General features: G+C 44.1%; 2 pseudogenes; one reads left to right on the forward strand and one right to left on the reverse strand.

Annotated features, from left to right (window-relative positions):
- Positions 1 to 490: 490 nt before the first annotated feature.
- LOC129040916 (3 beta-hydroxysteroid dehydrogenase/Delta 5-->4-isomerase type 1-like) lies at positions 491 to 10,984 on the reverse strand (annotated as a pseudogene).
- Positions 10,985 to 12,602: 1,618 nt separating this feature from the next.
- On the forward strand, positions 12,603 to 13,617 carry LOC129015871 (glyceraldehyde-3-phosphate dehydrogenase-like; annotated as a pseudogene).
- The last annotated feature ends 873 nt before the right edge of the window (positions 13,618 to 14,490 follow it).

The raw sequence follows: 14,490 nt of genomic DNA on the forward strand, positions 1-14,490 counted from the left end.
GCCGAGGCAGGTGGATCACAAGGTTAGGAGATTGAGACCATCCTGGCTAACACGGTGAAACCCCGTCTCTACTAAAAATACAAAAAATTAGCTGGGCGTGGTGGCGGGCGCCTGTAGTCCCAACTGCTCGGGGGGCTGAGGCAGGAGAATGGTGTGAACCTGGGAGGCGGAGCTTGCAGTGAGCCGAGATCTTGCCACTGCACTCCAGCCTGGGCGACAGAGCCAGACTCTGTCTCAAAAAAAAAAAAAAAAAAAAAGAGACCACAATTGTTCAGAATGAGCCACTGAGATTTGGAAAAAGAAAATCACATTGTATTTCCTCTGGTATATGATTAGGACAGAAAGCTCCTGGTTGGGACAGGGAATGGGCAGGTTTTGATGACATGAGGAAGACAATAAGTTGGGCATTGTGTGAAAGGGAGACAACAGGACCTGGGCTTGTGCCGTTGTCACCTTCTGTATGAAGCCAGGAGGATGGAGCTTGATGACATCACCTAACAATACCCACATGCACATCTCTGTCATCCTTCAATCGCTGAGTCTTGGACTTCACGGTCTCCTTGTGCCAGTCCACAAGGGAGCCAACCCACTCCACGGTTTTAACAGACTCAGGTACATTCTCCGTGGCTTCCTCCCAGCTGTAAAGTGGCTTATATGCCAGATCTTGCTGAGAACTTCTTCTAAGAGAAGGTGAACACGCTATTTGACAATGTCACTCTGTGGTGGTTGAAGGGTGTCAATAGGTGTAAATTGGCCTCAGCAGGAAGCTCACTATTTCCAGCAGGAAGCCAATCCGGTACATCAGGGATAAAGGAAGGCTTCATCTAGAATCAAGGCGGAGGCCAAACTCCTTGCTCAGGATGTAATTAAGGTTATCATAGCTTTGGTGAGGCGTGTCATCTGAGATGTAGTAGAACTGTCCTCGGACACTTGGGGCCTTCTTGGGCTCCCACAGGGCCCTCAAGGCCAGAATGTGGGCCCAGGCCACGTTGCCAACATAGACTGGGTTGACTCTGGAGAACTTGCTGAAACTTGACAGGATCCCATTGTTGTTTAGGGCCTCATTTATACCGGCAGAAAGGATTGGGCTTCCTTCCCCATAGATAAACATTGGTCTTAGGACACAAGTGTACAAGGTGCCACCATTTTTCAGAGTCCACCCATTAGCCACCAGCACAGCCTTCTCAGCAAGCTTTTTGCTGTATGGGTATGGAGCAGACCATGTGTTTTCCAGAGGCTCTTCTTCGTGACTGTTGGATGATTTCCTTGTAGGAGTTGGGCCCAGCTACCTCTAGGGTACTGGTGTAGATGAAGACTGGCACAGTAGCTTGGACACAGGCCTCCAACAGAAGCTGGGTACCTACCAATGAAAAGCATTCTGTCAGTGTCAGGAAATATCCCTAAGGGGCCCCAACCGCATGCACATATCTCCACTTCCAAGTGCAGTGGTTATAACAGACTCGGGTACATTCTTCTGTGGCGCTGACTGAGACTGGGCCATGCTACAGCCATAGGAAAAACACCAAAATGAAAAGAAACTGACATATGGGTTCTGAAGAGCAAGAATTTCTAGACTTTTGGGTGTTTGGATGTGTGTGTGTGTGTGTGTGTGTGGCAAAGGACCTAGGGTTATCACTTTATATTTTGCCAAGTAAGGATGTTGAAAATTATAATGTGACATCAATACCATTAAAGGCAGATTAATGAAAAACTAAAAAATCAGGAAGATATACTCTGAGAATATGGACAGTCCCAGTCCTTTGGCAAAAAAGGGCAGTAGAAGAATTAACATTACACACACACACCCATATACAGTTGTATATAAGCCATATACACTCTTAAATATACTGTTGAATATACATGCAATTGCTGGTATATTTTTCTCATTTTGAGTGGACTGATAAAACTTTGTCACAAGGACCGTTCCTGGAGTCATTGAGCAAACAGTGGCTTGTGGGGAGATGCTGGAAACCCACACTCTTTTCCTGATTGTGCATTCCCTGGGAAAGCTGCTTCCAATTCTGGCTGTGACTCTGTTTACCTGGTTATGTAAAGTCAGGGTGATAAACCTTCCTTTAAACCCTGCCCTGGCATTTCCTGTGGAGCCTGGTGGAGGACTGGGGAGAGGAGTGAGCCCTCTGCTGGTAACACCTGCACTGGGAGGACCTTGCAGCCTCCCCTGAGCTGTGTGGAAGCGAAGCTCTTGGAGGTGTTCAGAGTGCCTTCCCTTGAAGAAGGAAGGAATTTCCTAGGCAAGGGATTATTTTTTCTTTTCTTTTTTTTTATTCTTGGCCCTGTTTAAAGTCTCTGTGGAATGTGAGTTTCTGGAGAGACAGCCTCATGTTTTCAACAATTAATCTGTTAGCAGAGAAAATGTGGAAGTAGTTTACCTTCAAGGGGGAAATGACCAACATTGTGAAATATTTTCTAAGCCTTGGAGTGATAATGGTTTAGGAAACAGATGCCTCTAACACTTCCCCTGTCATTTCACATTTCTTGTTGTTGGGAGCTGTGGAGAGTTAATAATTCAAATGAGAAACTGGTTACTCTTAACACTCTCCTCGCACTGTAGAGGTGCTTAAAGGTATGCGTAAGTAGAAACTGGATAGGTTTTTTCTTTGAGATGGTGCTGGAGACCCAAAAGCAATTAGTTGCTTTAGAAAAGGTGTCGGAGTAGACTGAACGTGGAGGGCTAGGCCAGCGGTGGGGTACTGTGGTGCTGAAGAGACTGGGCTCTGGGAATCAGAGGGTGAGTCTGCATGACAAGATTCCTTAAGGGAATGTGTCTGAATTTAAAGTAGTTTGGAAAGCTGCAATTTGGAAAGACCACCAAAACTTTAAGGGATGAGGATTGAATGAAGGTGCACTTTGGGCACCTGGCTGGGAATGGCTGTGTAATAGCAGGCCCCGTGGTGAGCTGAAGAGATTGTGTATTCTGGACACTGGGAAACCCTTTTTGTTAAGAAAATATTGTGAGAAAGCATGTGCTGGATAATTCAGTCCTGACAGACTTCTGTGGACCAGCTTTGCTAGTTCTCTCGAGAGAACTTCTTTGAGGTGGGCAGGAGGGCTCTGAATGTTCTTGATATGGGAGTGCTGGGAAGGGAAGACCATGGTCCCTTTAAATGATATGGGAGGGGGGAAGGGAAGTGCTGGGTGAAGGAGAGTGTGGTCCCTGGCTAGGGCTGTACTCCCAGGGACCTAGATGAGGACAAACATTTTCTGCCCAAATGTTGCATTTCCCAAGACCACCCTGGCCTGCCATGCCCCCATTCTCTGCCTATAAAACCCCAAGACCCTAGCAGGACACACACAAACTGCCTGACAATAAGAGGTGCAGATTGGCAGAAGAAGACAGAAGGGGCTGGATGTCAGGAGGGGCACATCAACGGAGGAACACATCAGCAGAGGAACACACGGGCAGCTGGACATAGGGAGGAACACACCGCCCAGCAGAATGATGTGGAGTTTCCCTGGGATGGGAGAAGAGTCGGGCAGTTGAACGGCCAATTCCATGGGAAAACCCTCCCCTTCTGGCATCCCCCAGCTGCTGAGAGCTACCTCCACTCAACAAAACCTGGCCCTCATTCTCCAAGCCCAGGTGTGATCTAATTTCTCTGGTAACCAAAGCAAGAACCCAGGATACAGAAAGCCCTCTGACCTTCCGACAAGTAGAGGGTCTAATTTAGCTGGTTAAAACAAGCAGCCTATAGATGTCAAAACTAAAAGAGCAAGACTAAAAGAGCACCATGTAACACACACCCACTGGGGCTTCAGGAGCTGTAAACATTCACCCCAGACACTGCCATAGTGTTGGAGTCCCACAGCCTGCCTGTCTGTGTGCTCCCACAGCAGTTTGAGCAGTGAGGCATTGAAGAAGCAAGCCACACTCCCATTGCATGCCTGGTGAGGGGGACGAGGGAATTTTTCCCATTTCATTATCATAAGCCTACACACAAGGTTTAAAATGATGACTATGGTGGCACCTGGAAGGTTTGATTCTGTCCCAAAGAGGCAAAGAGTGGCTGGATATCAAGAGTCTGAAGTCGGAATTTAGTTGACTTTTCACTGAAGCCACAATAGAAAGAATATCCACAGCCTTTGGAGTCACACAGGGGTGAGTTTAAAGTCTAACTCTCCTATTTACTTACTTACCTGGGGGTTCTTGGACAAGTTACTTGCCATCTGTAGCACTGGTTTCCTCATGTAAAAAACTGAAGATAGCAGCTTTGAACTCCCCCAGTTGGTAGTGATCAGCAAGGACACTTGGTCCAGAGCATAGCAGGTGTTCAGTGGAGGGACTTCTTTTCCCTTCCTGTCGTTCTTTGTGATCCTTAATTCCCCACCTTGCTTCATCTCCTCCCCAGGCTACTGTACCTTTCACATTGACATTCATGATGGACTCTCTGTGAGTGACACCGATGACATCTATGATAGAGGTGGTGTGGATGATGACCGACATGTCCTGGCAGGCTGTCTTCAGGCATGACTCATCCAGAATGTCTCCTTCCAGCACCGTCAGCTTGGTCTTGTTCTGGAGCTCTGTGTGAACACGGGTCAGGTTATCAGAATTCGGTTTCTGAAACGGTTTCTGAAACTGATAAAGATGATGTTACATAGGTGTTCGACGATGGCTAGAGTCAGGGTGTTGGAGTGGAGGGTGTACATTCCATGGAAGGAACAAGTAAACAGAGACACAGAAGTCAGAATGTGTAGCAATTTATTGGGAAAAAGCAAACATCTGTTTCTACCCCATCTCATTTCAGAAAAGTAATCTGAGCAATGAGCTGTCAGGTGTGCCTGGAATATAAGCATTTCTAGAGTCATGGGAAACTCACTAAAATATTTAAAGAGAGTAGGGTGATTGTGGAGAGTTGGGCATAAGAGGGAAAATTTGAATTTAATTCTTATACCCATTTAATTCTGCAGGTGATACGGGATCGTGATTTTGGGTCTCCAGCACCATGTCAAAGAAAATCCCTTATTTATATTTGGAATAAGCAGAGAAACAGACAGGGTATGGTGGCTCACACCTGTAATTCCAGTACTTTGGGAGGCTAAGGTGGGCAAATTGCTTGCACCCAGGAGGTCAAGATCAGCCTGGACAGCTTCGTGAAACCCCGTCTCTACTAAAAATACAAAAATTAGCCAGGCGTAGTGGTGCTTGCCTATAGTCCCAGCTGTTTGGGAGGCTGAGGAAGGAGGATGAATGGAGCCCAGGAGGTGAAGGTGGCAGTGAGCAGAGATCATGCCTCTGCACTCCAGCCTTGGTGGCACAGCCAAACCCTGTTAACAAAAAGAGAGACAGAGAAACAGAAGCAGAATTGTAATGTAGGAAGTCAACATTGGCTTGAGGATATAAAATGGACTGGTATAGGGGATATGAGAAAGTAAGGTAACTAAGAGATTAATCAGAGTATCTGTGCCAAAGTTTCGATGAGGACTGGAAGCAGGGTCCAGCAGTGGAAGCAGAGGAGGGGAGAGATAAAACAGGTTTGAATTTCAGACCTTACCTTGAAGGTCCTGATGCCTACTGGATCTGGGCTGAGAGAAAAAGAAGACAAAATCACCCCTATGGTTTCCTCCTTGGGCAATTGGGAGGAGAGTGGAGCCATTACTAGGGTATTGCTGATGGGCTTAAATGAGGAATTTCCATGAAAAACTCATCAGATTTGAAAAGCAGATAGCAATGCTGAAAGTTAGCGACCAATGAACTAATATTCCAGCTGTCTAGCCGAGGGCAGTGGTTACAACTTTAATGTCTTCACGCTCCTCTGAAATCCACAAGAAGTGATGCTGCCAGTAAAGTTGTCACCTGGAATGAGCCCACGCAATGAACACTGTGGTACCTGGAGCTTGGATAAATACACTACACTTGTTTGTGCTTTATAATCTGCATATGACTCACAGCTTGCTTATTTCCTTTTACAGCGATCTCGTGAGATAGGTTTTCTGAGTGCCACTTTACTGGTGAGGAAACTGAGGATCAGAGAGGTTAAGGGACAGATCAAATGTCGCGTTTCTAGTAGAGGCTCAAACTTGCCCATTCCGCCTCCAAGCCTCATACCCTGCACACCACGTACAGGACTGGCTGTTTAGAAGAAACTTTTCTGAGAAAGAGTAAGAATAAGCCAGTTCAACTGAAATTGGTAACAAAGGCCAAAGAACAGTGAGAGTAAAATTCAGAGCGAAAAATTCAAGACCGGAGTAATTCCTTCCTGGGATACAGGCAGGACCATTTCCTCTCCTAATGCCTCTGCCATGTTTTGTCTACTCCCAGCCCCTTCCTATTGCCAGGCAACTCCAAGAAGGCCAGGCTATATTGCCAGGCAACTCCAAGAAGGCCAGGCTATGGGGGAGGCAGGGAAGAGGCTGTTGGGGAGGACATGGGTGACAGCCTGAGAGTGGAATTTTCTCTGGTTGTATTTCCACCTCTGTACTTCCTGCTCCCTTCCTCTGCTTCCCCTTTGCTGCCAACTTCAGACAGACTGGCTCAAAGGAATTGCCATTTCAAAGCTGAAGAAGTCTAAAGCCAAGAGAAAAGGCTCTTCCTCAATGAGTTCACAAGGATCTAGAGACCAGGAAAGGGGACTTTGTGGATGGAGCCATAGCTCCCTCGTTCCCCAAGCTGCTAGACGAACTACTGCTTAAGAGCACATATGCTGCACTAGACCTCAAGGGTTCAAATCCAGCTTTGCCATATTCTAACTCTGAGACTTTCAATGAGTTAGTTAACCTCTCTGTGTCTGTCTCCTAATCTGTGAGAAAGGAGGATAATAATATTAACAATCTCATAGGGTTGCTATGAGTAACAAATGAGTCAGCACATGCAAAACACGTGGCACAGTGCCTGGCACAGAAAGAACACTGAAAGCATTCTCTGTTTTCATCTTCATACAGGCCACTGCCCATCCATTATATCCCCTACCTTTTCACCATAGGAGAACTATTCCTCCAGGCTGAGCATTGCTTTTTTTCTGGTATTAGGTGTTAGATTGCAAATATTGGTGACACATAAGGATTACAAATATTTAATCTTGGTCTTGTGTTAGTATTTGTTTATGAAAGACACCATTAAAACAGAGGGTGGGGGAAATTGGAAGAGGTCAGAGAAGAGCAAAAGAAGAGCAGAATTTTGGGTGTGGTGATCCCTGAGTGCTGTCAAGTAGGCGCTTCTCTGAGGGCAGGGCATGACTCTTTGCACAGCCAGAGCCCAGGTGTAGACACACAGTTCACCCATCCCCTGGGTTGGGGAGGAGGACGGGGAATTGGGCACCCAGGGATGCAAAGGGAGAGACTGAAGACCCACTTTGCCAAGTATCAGCTCCAGGGTAAAGTGATGATGCTTCTGGATGAAGCTCTGGTCTGAGGTCTGCTACACATTAACCAGATGGTCTTGGCAAGTTGCTTTATGTTTCTGGATCTTGATAGTTCATTGTCCAGTTGGATATGACTCCTTTTCTACTTTTCTCATGGGGTTATTTGCACAAGGAGTTGCTACAGCAAATTCTGCAATTTCTTGGGGGTATTGAGCAACAGAAGCAAATGGTTAAAAAATAAAGCCATAAATGGAAAATTGAAAAGAGGGATATCCAGCCTTATACTGCCTCTTACTCTGTCTCTGCTCTGTGCTGTGCACTTGTGCATGCTCTCTCTCTCACTGATGCTGTCTCTTTCTCCTGTCCTCTCCCTCTCTCTCATGCATACTTTCTCTTTCTCATTCTCTCTCTCTGATTTTCTCTCCCCCTCATTTTCTCTCTCTCCTTTGCTCTCTCTCTCACACACACACACACTTACACACTCATCTATACCTTCACTTCCTTTTATTTTGCCTTCACCAAAGGTGCCAAGGTTGCTACAAAACAAAGCTAAGCTCAGGGCAGTCTAGAGAGGCAGGGACCCACTGGTGAGATCTCCAGGTAAATGGTGTCCCTTGTGAATGTTGCAAAGCAATTGCCAAGACAAAAAGCTTCAGAACATAAAATAGTTGCAGACAAGAAAAATAACTGATGTGGGATTTTCTAGATGAGAATAAAAGGGGCCTGGTGTCCAAAGTGGTTGCCTCTCAAGTTCTGGGTCAGGGAGAGAATCCAGTCTCTGGACAGCCCATCCAGAATCTTTCACACTATGCCATTTTATACTATTTTCTTTTCTTTTCTTTTCTTTTTTTTTTTTTTTAAGACTATGGATGTGAGATTGGCTTAGATTTGACTACTGCTCTCTATAACTTGCTAGAAAAGGTCCACCTTCCTGCACCCATGCAGTGTTTAAAATGGAGCCATACACCCATGAATCAAGTTTACTTACCAGAAAATTCCTTCCTCAATTCTGGTCTGAAGGCCTTGTCCAAGGCCCTGATCTCCTTCAGCTCCTTCTCCTCCACCAAGAGGCGGATGATCCTCTAACCAAGAAACCCTCCTGCTCCTGTCACAAGGCAGCTCCAGCCTGTCATGGCCAATCCAAAGTAGCAGGCAACACACTCCAGAAAACAGAAGATGCTGGGGAGCAGATCTGATTCTAGGGTCACCCTGGAGAGGGCTAAAAAAAGAGGTCAAATGGTTATATACTCACACAGATGTCTTATTTTCCTCCATCCCATTTTTTGCAAAAATTCCATGTCTCCACCATTGCCAGGAGTAGCTGAAAGAAAATGAAGAAGCTCTTACTGTTAGTTAGATTGTTAAAGCTGGACAAGAGAGTCAGGGTGCTGGTCACTTCATCCCCTAAGGGAGTCCTGGAGCTTTATGCTCCGTGGCTTCTGACTTGCCCCTTATCCCCTTGAACTCCTGCCACATACTCATTTCTCCCTCCTCCTCCAGCATCCCTTTTCTCAGAAGAATAGTGACCTTTAGTCTATATCTCTAATTCTTCCCAAGAACAGGAAGAGAAGTCCAATTCTGAGGCCACAATGCAGTAAAGAGTCTTAGGTTTAGCCTTAACAGGACACTGGTCAGTTGACACCAGATATCGGGGATCCGCAATCTATGATCTTAAACTAGGCTGAGAGAAATCTCCAAGGGTAATGTGAACTTTGCCTTTGTGCAGTAAATATGTTTGGAAGGAAATCCACATTAGCTCGTTATCTCCTCTCTCCAAGTGTCATTTGAAATGTTGCTGCTGTCTTGCAAAGTTTAGAAATTTGCAACGGTGACAGCTCCAATCACTAAGTTTTACAGAGGTGATTTACTTTCCTATTCAATATATACAAAACCTCAATTGCAATTTTCCCCCGGAGAGCTCTGGGTTCCTAGATGAAGAACACCATTGAAGGAAAGCTATCTAGTGTTAACCATTTAATGATATGGCCTGTACCACAAGAGTGGGGATTTGTGGTTGTATGCCCCAATGACTCTAATCATAGATGTTTGAACTTTTCCCATATTTTTGGGTACAAAACCATTCTCAGCAAATTTCTGAAGATGCTGTGAATGCTCCTTGAGTGTATGCCTGAGAACTACGCAAATTTCACCACCATAAGCTCTCCAAGACACTTTCTTCTACTTAAAAAAATCGAGGCCAGGTGCAGTGGCTCATGCCTGTAATCCCTGCACTTTGGGAGGCTGAGGCAGACAGATCATGAGGTCAGGAGTTCGACACCATCCTGGCTAACACGGTGAAACCCCGTCTCTACTAAAAATACAAAAACTTAGCTGGGCGTGGTGGCGGGCGCCTGTAGTCCCAGCTACTCAGGAGGCTGAGGCAGGAGAATGGCGTGAACCCAGGAGGCAGAGCTTGCAGCGAGTTGAGATCACGCCACTGCACTCCAGCCTGGGCGACAGAGTGAGACTCCATCTCAAAAAAAAAAAAAAAAAAAAATCGAGGTGTAATTTATATTCACTAAGATGCCCAGATCTCGTGTTCAGTTTGATGAACCTTGACAGTTATGTATGCCCATGTAAGTAGCACCCCAAAAATGTATTGGTCATTTCCTTCACTGCAGAAAGTTCTTTTCTGCCTGTTCTTAGTTAATTCCCTCCCCTGCCCCCAATTTATCTGGTAGGCAACTACTTTCTGATTTTTATTCCCACAGAATTCTCATTTTATTCCTATATTTTCTTAATTTATTCTTCTAAGATCTCTGTGGTTCTGGATATATATTTAAATATAAAATCATTCTGAACTGAAGTTTTGTTCATGGAGTACAGAAAGATTGACCATTGATTGTCTCTATTGTTTGTTTATTTTTCTATTTCATGATTTTCTTTATTTTTATTATTGGCTTATATTTATTAACTTTGGGATTGTTTTACTCTTTTTTTTTCAGGGTTCTTATTATAAAAGCATATATAATTGACTTTAGTCCTTTGCTCATTTCTACTACAGGCATTTAAAGTTGTAAATTTCTCTCTAAGCACTATGTCAGCTGTATCCAACATTTTGATGCATTGGATTATCATCACTCAGTTAATGATGTTTTGAATTTTTGCTTGTGAGTTCGTCTTTGACCCAAGTGACCGATACCAACAGAGTATGTAGCTTGTTTTCTGAAATTGGGAATCTTCTAGATATCTTATTGTTTTGAATTTCTAATTAAATACTATTGTGGCCATAGCATATACTCTGTATGATTTTGATCCTTGCATATATATTGAGACTTGTTTTATGGTGCAGCATATGGTCTGTGTTGGTGAACATCCCATAAACACTTGAAAAGAATGCTTTCTGCAGTTGTTGGAAGTAATATTCTACAAATGATTTGCTTTGAAACCCCACTCTAGGCCTTGCCTTCCTCCCGTGTTGAAAACATTCAACAGCTACTTGGGACCTGACTACCAATGCTTCAAACCCACTTGCCTAGAAAAGGTTGGCCCTGTGCTGCAAGATGTAGCAGCTTGTTCTCTGATAGCTACAGGCCCTGGGTCTTGCTGAGATATGTGGAGCACTATCTGAACCACCCAGGCGCATCACACACCTTTGCCTGCTGTAGCACATGCTAGAGCGCACCTTACAGATCCCCCATCACCTTTCGGATGGGGCCAGACATTCCCTATACTGTTGAGAGTTCTGGAGGCTGATAGATTTCAGCCAGTGTGTCTTGGAGTGTCTGAGTGGAACCAACAAATAAAAGCCCTAAAGAAAGTGAGAAATTAAACAAATGGCAAGACTGATGGGAGCCACACTACTAAATTTCTTTTGTTTTTAAACAGCTTTACTGAGGTATAATTGACATAACATTCGCTTGTTTTAAGTGTGCAGTTAAATTATTTTCAGTAAAATTTTAGACTTGTGTGACCATCACTATGATCCTGTTTTGCAACATTTCTATCATTCCTAAGAAATCCCCTATGCTCATCAGTCACCACCACTTTTTCCCAGTCCCCAGCTCCAGGCAACTCCTAATTGACTTACTGACTCTACAGATTTGCCTTTTCTGGAGACCATATAAATGAAATCATGCAATATGTGGTCTTTTGTATCTGTCTTCTTTCATTTACTTTAATATACTTTTATGGTTCATGTATGTGGCAGCACATATCAATATTTTAATCGTTTTAGGTGCCAAATCCTATTAAATTGTATGGATAGCTCCCATTAGTTTATTTATTTATCGGTTGATAGATATTTGAGTGTTTCCACTTTATGGACTATTATGGATAAAGCTGCTATGAATATTCACATTCATGTGTTGTGTGGACACAGGTTTTCTTCTGGGTAGATAGCTAGGAGTGATAGTGCTGGGTCATATGGTAAATGTATCTTCAACATTTTAAGATACTGCTAAACTGGTTTCCAACATGGCTGCATGTCCCATCAACAATGTGTGAGTATTTTAGTTTTTCCACATCATTATTTCACTTCCTCCAGGTGTTACTGTCCTTTTTTATTGTAGCATTCTAGTGGGTAAGAAGTGGTGTCTCATTGTAGGTTTGATTTGCATGTCCCTGCTGACTGATGATGCTGACCATCTTTTCATGTACTTTATTGTCTATTCCTACACCTTTTTGATGAAATGGTTATTCAAGTATTTTGCCTATTTTAAAATTGGGTTATTTATCTTTTTGTTGCTTATTTGTAAGTGTATTTCATATTCTGGATATGAGTTCTGTATTAAATATATGATTTGAATTTTTTTTCTCAGTCTCTGGTTTATCTCTTCATTTTCTTATTGGTGGCTTTTAAATGCCAACATTTTTAGTTTTGATCCTTTTCATTTTTCAACTATTTTTTAACCAGGAAAAGTTGGGTTTTTTCCTAATTCAAGATCCTGAATATAATAATCTATGTTTTCTTCGACGAGGTGTATAGTTTAGCCCTTAAATTTAGGCCTTTATTTTATTTTAAGGGAATTTTTGCCTATGTGTGAGTTAATGGCCTAAATTCATATGGCCAATTGATTTTGACAATAGTAAATTCAATAGGGAAAAAGATTGTCTTTTAAACAGGTGACACTGAGACAACTGAATTGCCCACATGCTCAGGGAATGTCAGCCTGCTATGTCAAGTGATGCCCACCCGAGTCACCACCTATTGACATCAGAGTGTGTGAAGAATTCCTCAATATGATAACTATGGGTTAAATAATATGCTGTAGCTTTCTGCTTCTCCCATTTGACAGGCAGCCGCATCTTCTTGTGCAGTGCCAGCCACATCCCTGAGACACCATGGTAAAGGTGAAGGCCAGAGTCAATGGATTTGGCCCTATTGGGTGCCTGGTTACCAAGGCTACTTATAACACTGGTAAAGTGGATATTGTCACCATCGATGACCCCTTCATAGTCTACATATTCCATACTACATGGTCTACATATTCCAGTATGATTCTACCTGTGGCAAATTCCATGACACCGTAAAGGGTGAGAACAGGAAGCTTGTCATCAATGGAAATCCCACCACCATCTTCCAAAAGCTAAATCCCACCAAAATCAAATAGGGCGATGCTGGCACTAAGTACATCATAGACTCCAGTGGTGTCTTCACTATCATGGAGAAGTGTGCAGCTCGTTTACAGGGGCCAGTTAAATGGATCATCATCTCTAACCCCTCAGCTGACAGCCCCATGTTTGTGATGGGTATGAACCATGAGAAATATGACAACAGCCTCAAGATCATAAACAGTGTTTCTTGTACCACCAACTGCTTAGCATCTCTGGCCAAGATCATCCATGACAACTTTGATTTAGTGGAAGGACTCATGACCACAGTCAATGCTATGATTGCCACCCAGAAGACTGTGGACAGCCCCTCTGTGAAACTGTGGCGTGACAGCTGCAGGGCTCAAAGGAACATCATCCTTGCATCTACTGGCACTCTCAAGGCTGTGGGCAAATATATCAATGAGCTGCATGGGAAGATCACTAGCGTGGCATTCGAGGTCCCCACCATGAACGTGTTGGTCATGAACCTGACCTGCCTTCAGGAAAAGCATGCCAAATATGATAACATCAAGCAGGTGTTGAAGCAGCATCAGAAGGCCCCCATAAGGGCATTCTGTGCTACACCGAGAACCAGGTTGCCTCCTCCAGCTTAACCATTGACACCCCCTCTTCCACCTTCAATCCTGGGACTGGCATTGCCCTCAGTGACCACTTTGTTAAGCTCATTTTCTCATATGATAATGAATTTGGCTACAGCAACAAGATGGTGAACCTCATGGCTCACATAGCCTCCAAGGAGTAAGACCTCTGGACCACCAGCCCCAGCGAGAGAATGAGAGGAAAAGAGAGGCCCTCAGCTGCTGGGGAGTCCCTGCCACACTCAGTCCCCCACCACACTGAGAATCTCCCCTCCATGCAGTTTCCATGCAGACCCCCTGAAGAGGGAGGGGCCACCTTGTCATGTACCACCAATAAAGTCCCCTGTCTGTGCTCAGAAAAAAAAAAAAAAAGCGGTATTAAGAAAGCTCACAAAGATTACTGATCAGCAAAAAAAAAGACAGCATGATTTCTCCATGCTCCTATTTAATACTGATGCATAAATGGTCGGGAAATGCTGGGCTCACAATGGGAGTCCGCATTCCAGTGTGGGAACAATACTGTCCCTTGTTATAATTTTTTATCGTGTGAGCACAAGGATGCAGCTTTATCAATGGAGGAACACACAGGCTGTTGGTGTGAAACAGTCTAGATTTAGGTGCCAGATGTTTGCAAGATTGTCTGGAAAAATCACCTGCCTAGCACCTAGAGTCTTTGGGGCTCATGCAAAGGGTTTCCCTTTTCTTAGGGGAGAAAACCACCCATTTTGCAGGGAGCTGTACTAGGCACAGTCTCTCATGCTGGGAAAAGGAAAATCCCTCTTCTTGGCTAGCTTACTAAACTCCCGGCTTATTTTAGGATAATTACACCCCTTGTGCTTGAGTCCTAGAGAGGTCATGAGTAGCATAGAATAAGTTTTAAAGGCACAGGACTAGATGAAATAAGTTATAAGAATATTCATGGATAACAGGGAAAGTTTCTGGACTGAATCCTGGAATGCACATATCAATATTTACAAGTTGAACAGAGAAGGAGGGGCCAGCTAAATATGCTGAGTAGGAGTTGGTGGCAGGAGGGA

The sequence above is a fragment of the Pongo pygmaeus genome, chromosome 1 (genome assembly GCF_028885625.2).
Source record: "Pongo pygmaeus isolate AG05252 chromosome 1, NHGRI_mPonPyg2-v2.0_pri, whole genome shotgun sequence".
Taxonomy (NCBI): Eukaryota; Metazoa; Chordata; class Mammalia; order Primates; family Hominidae; genus Pongo; species Pongo pygmaeus.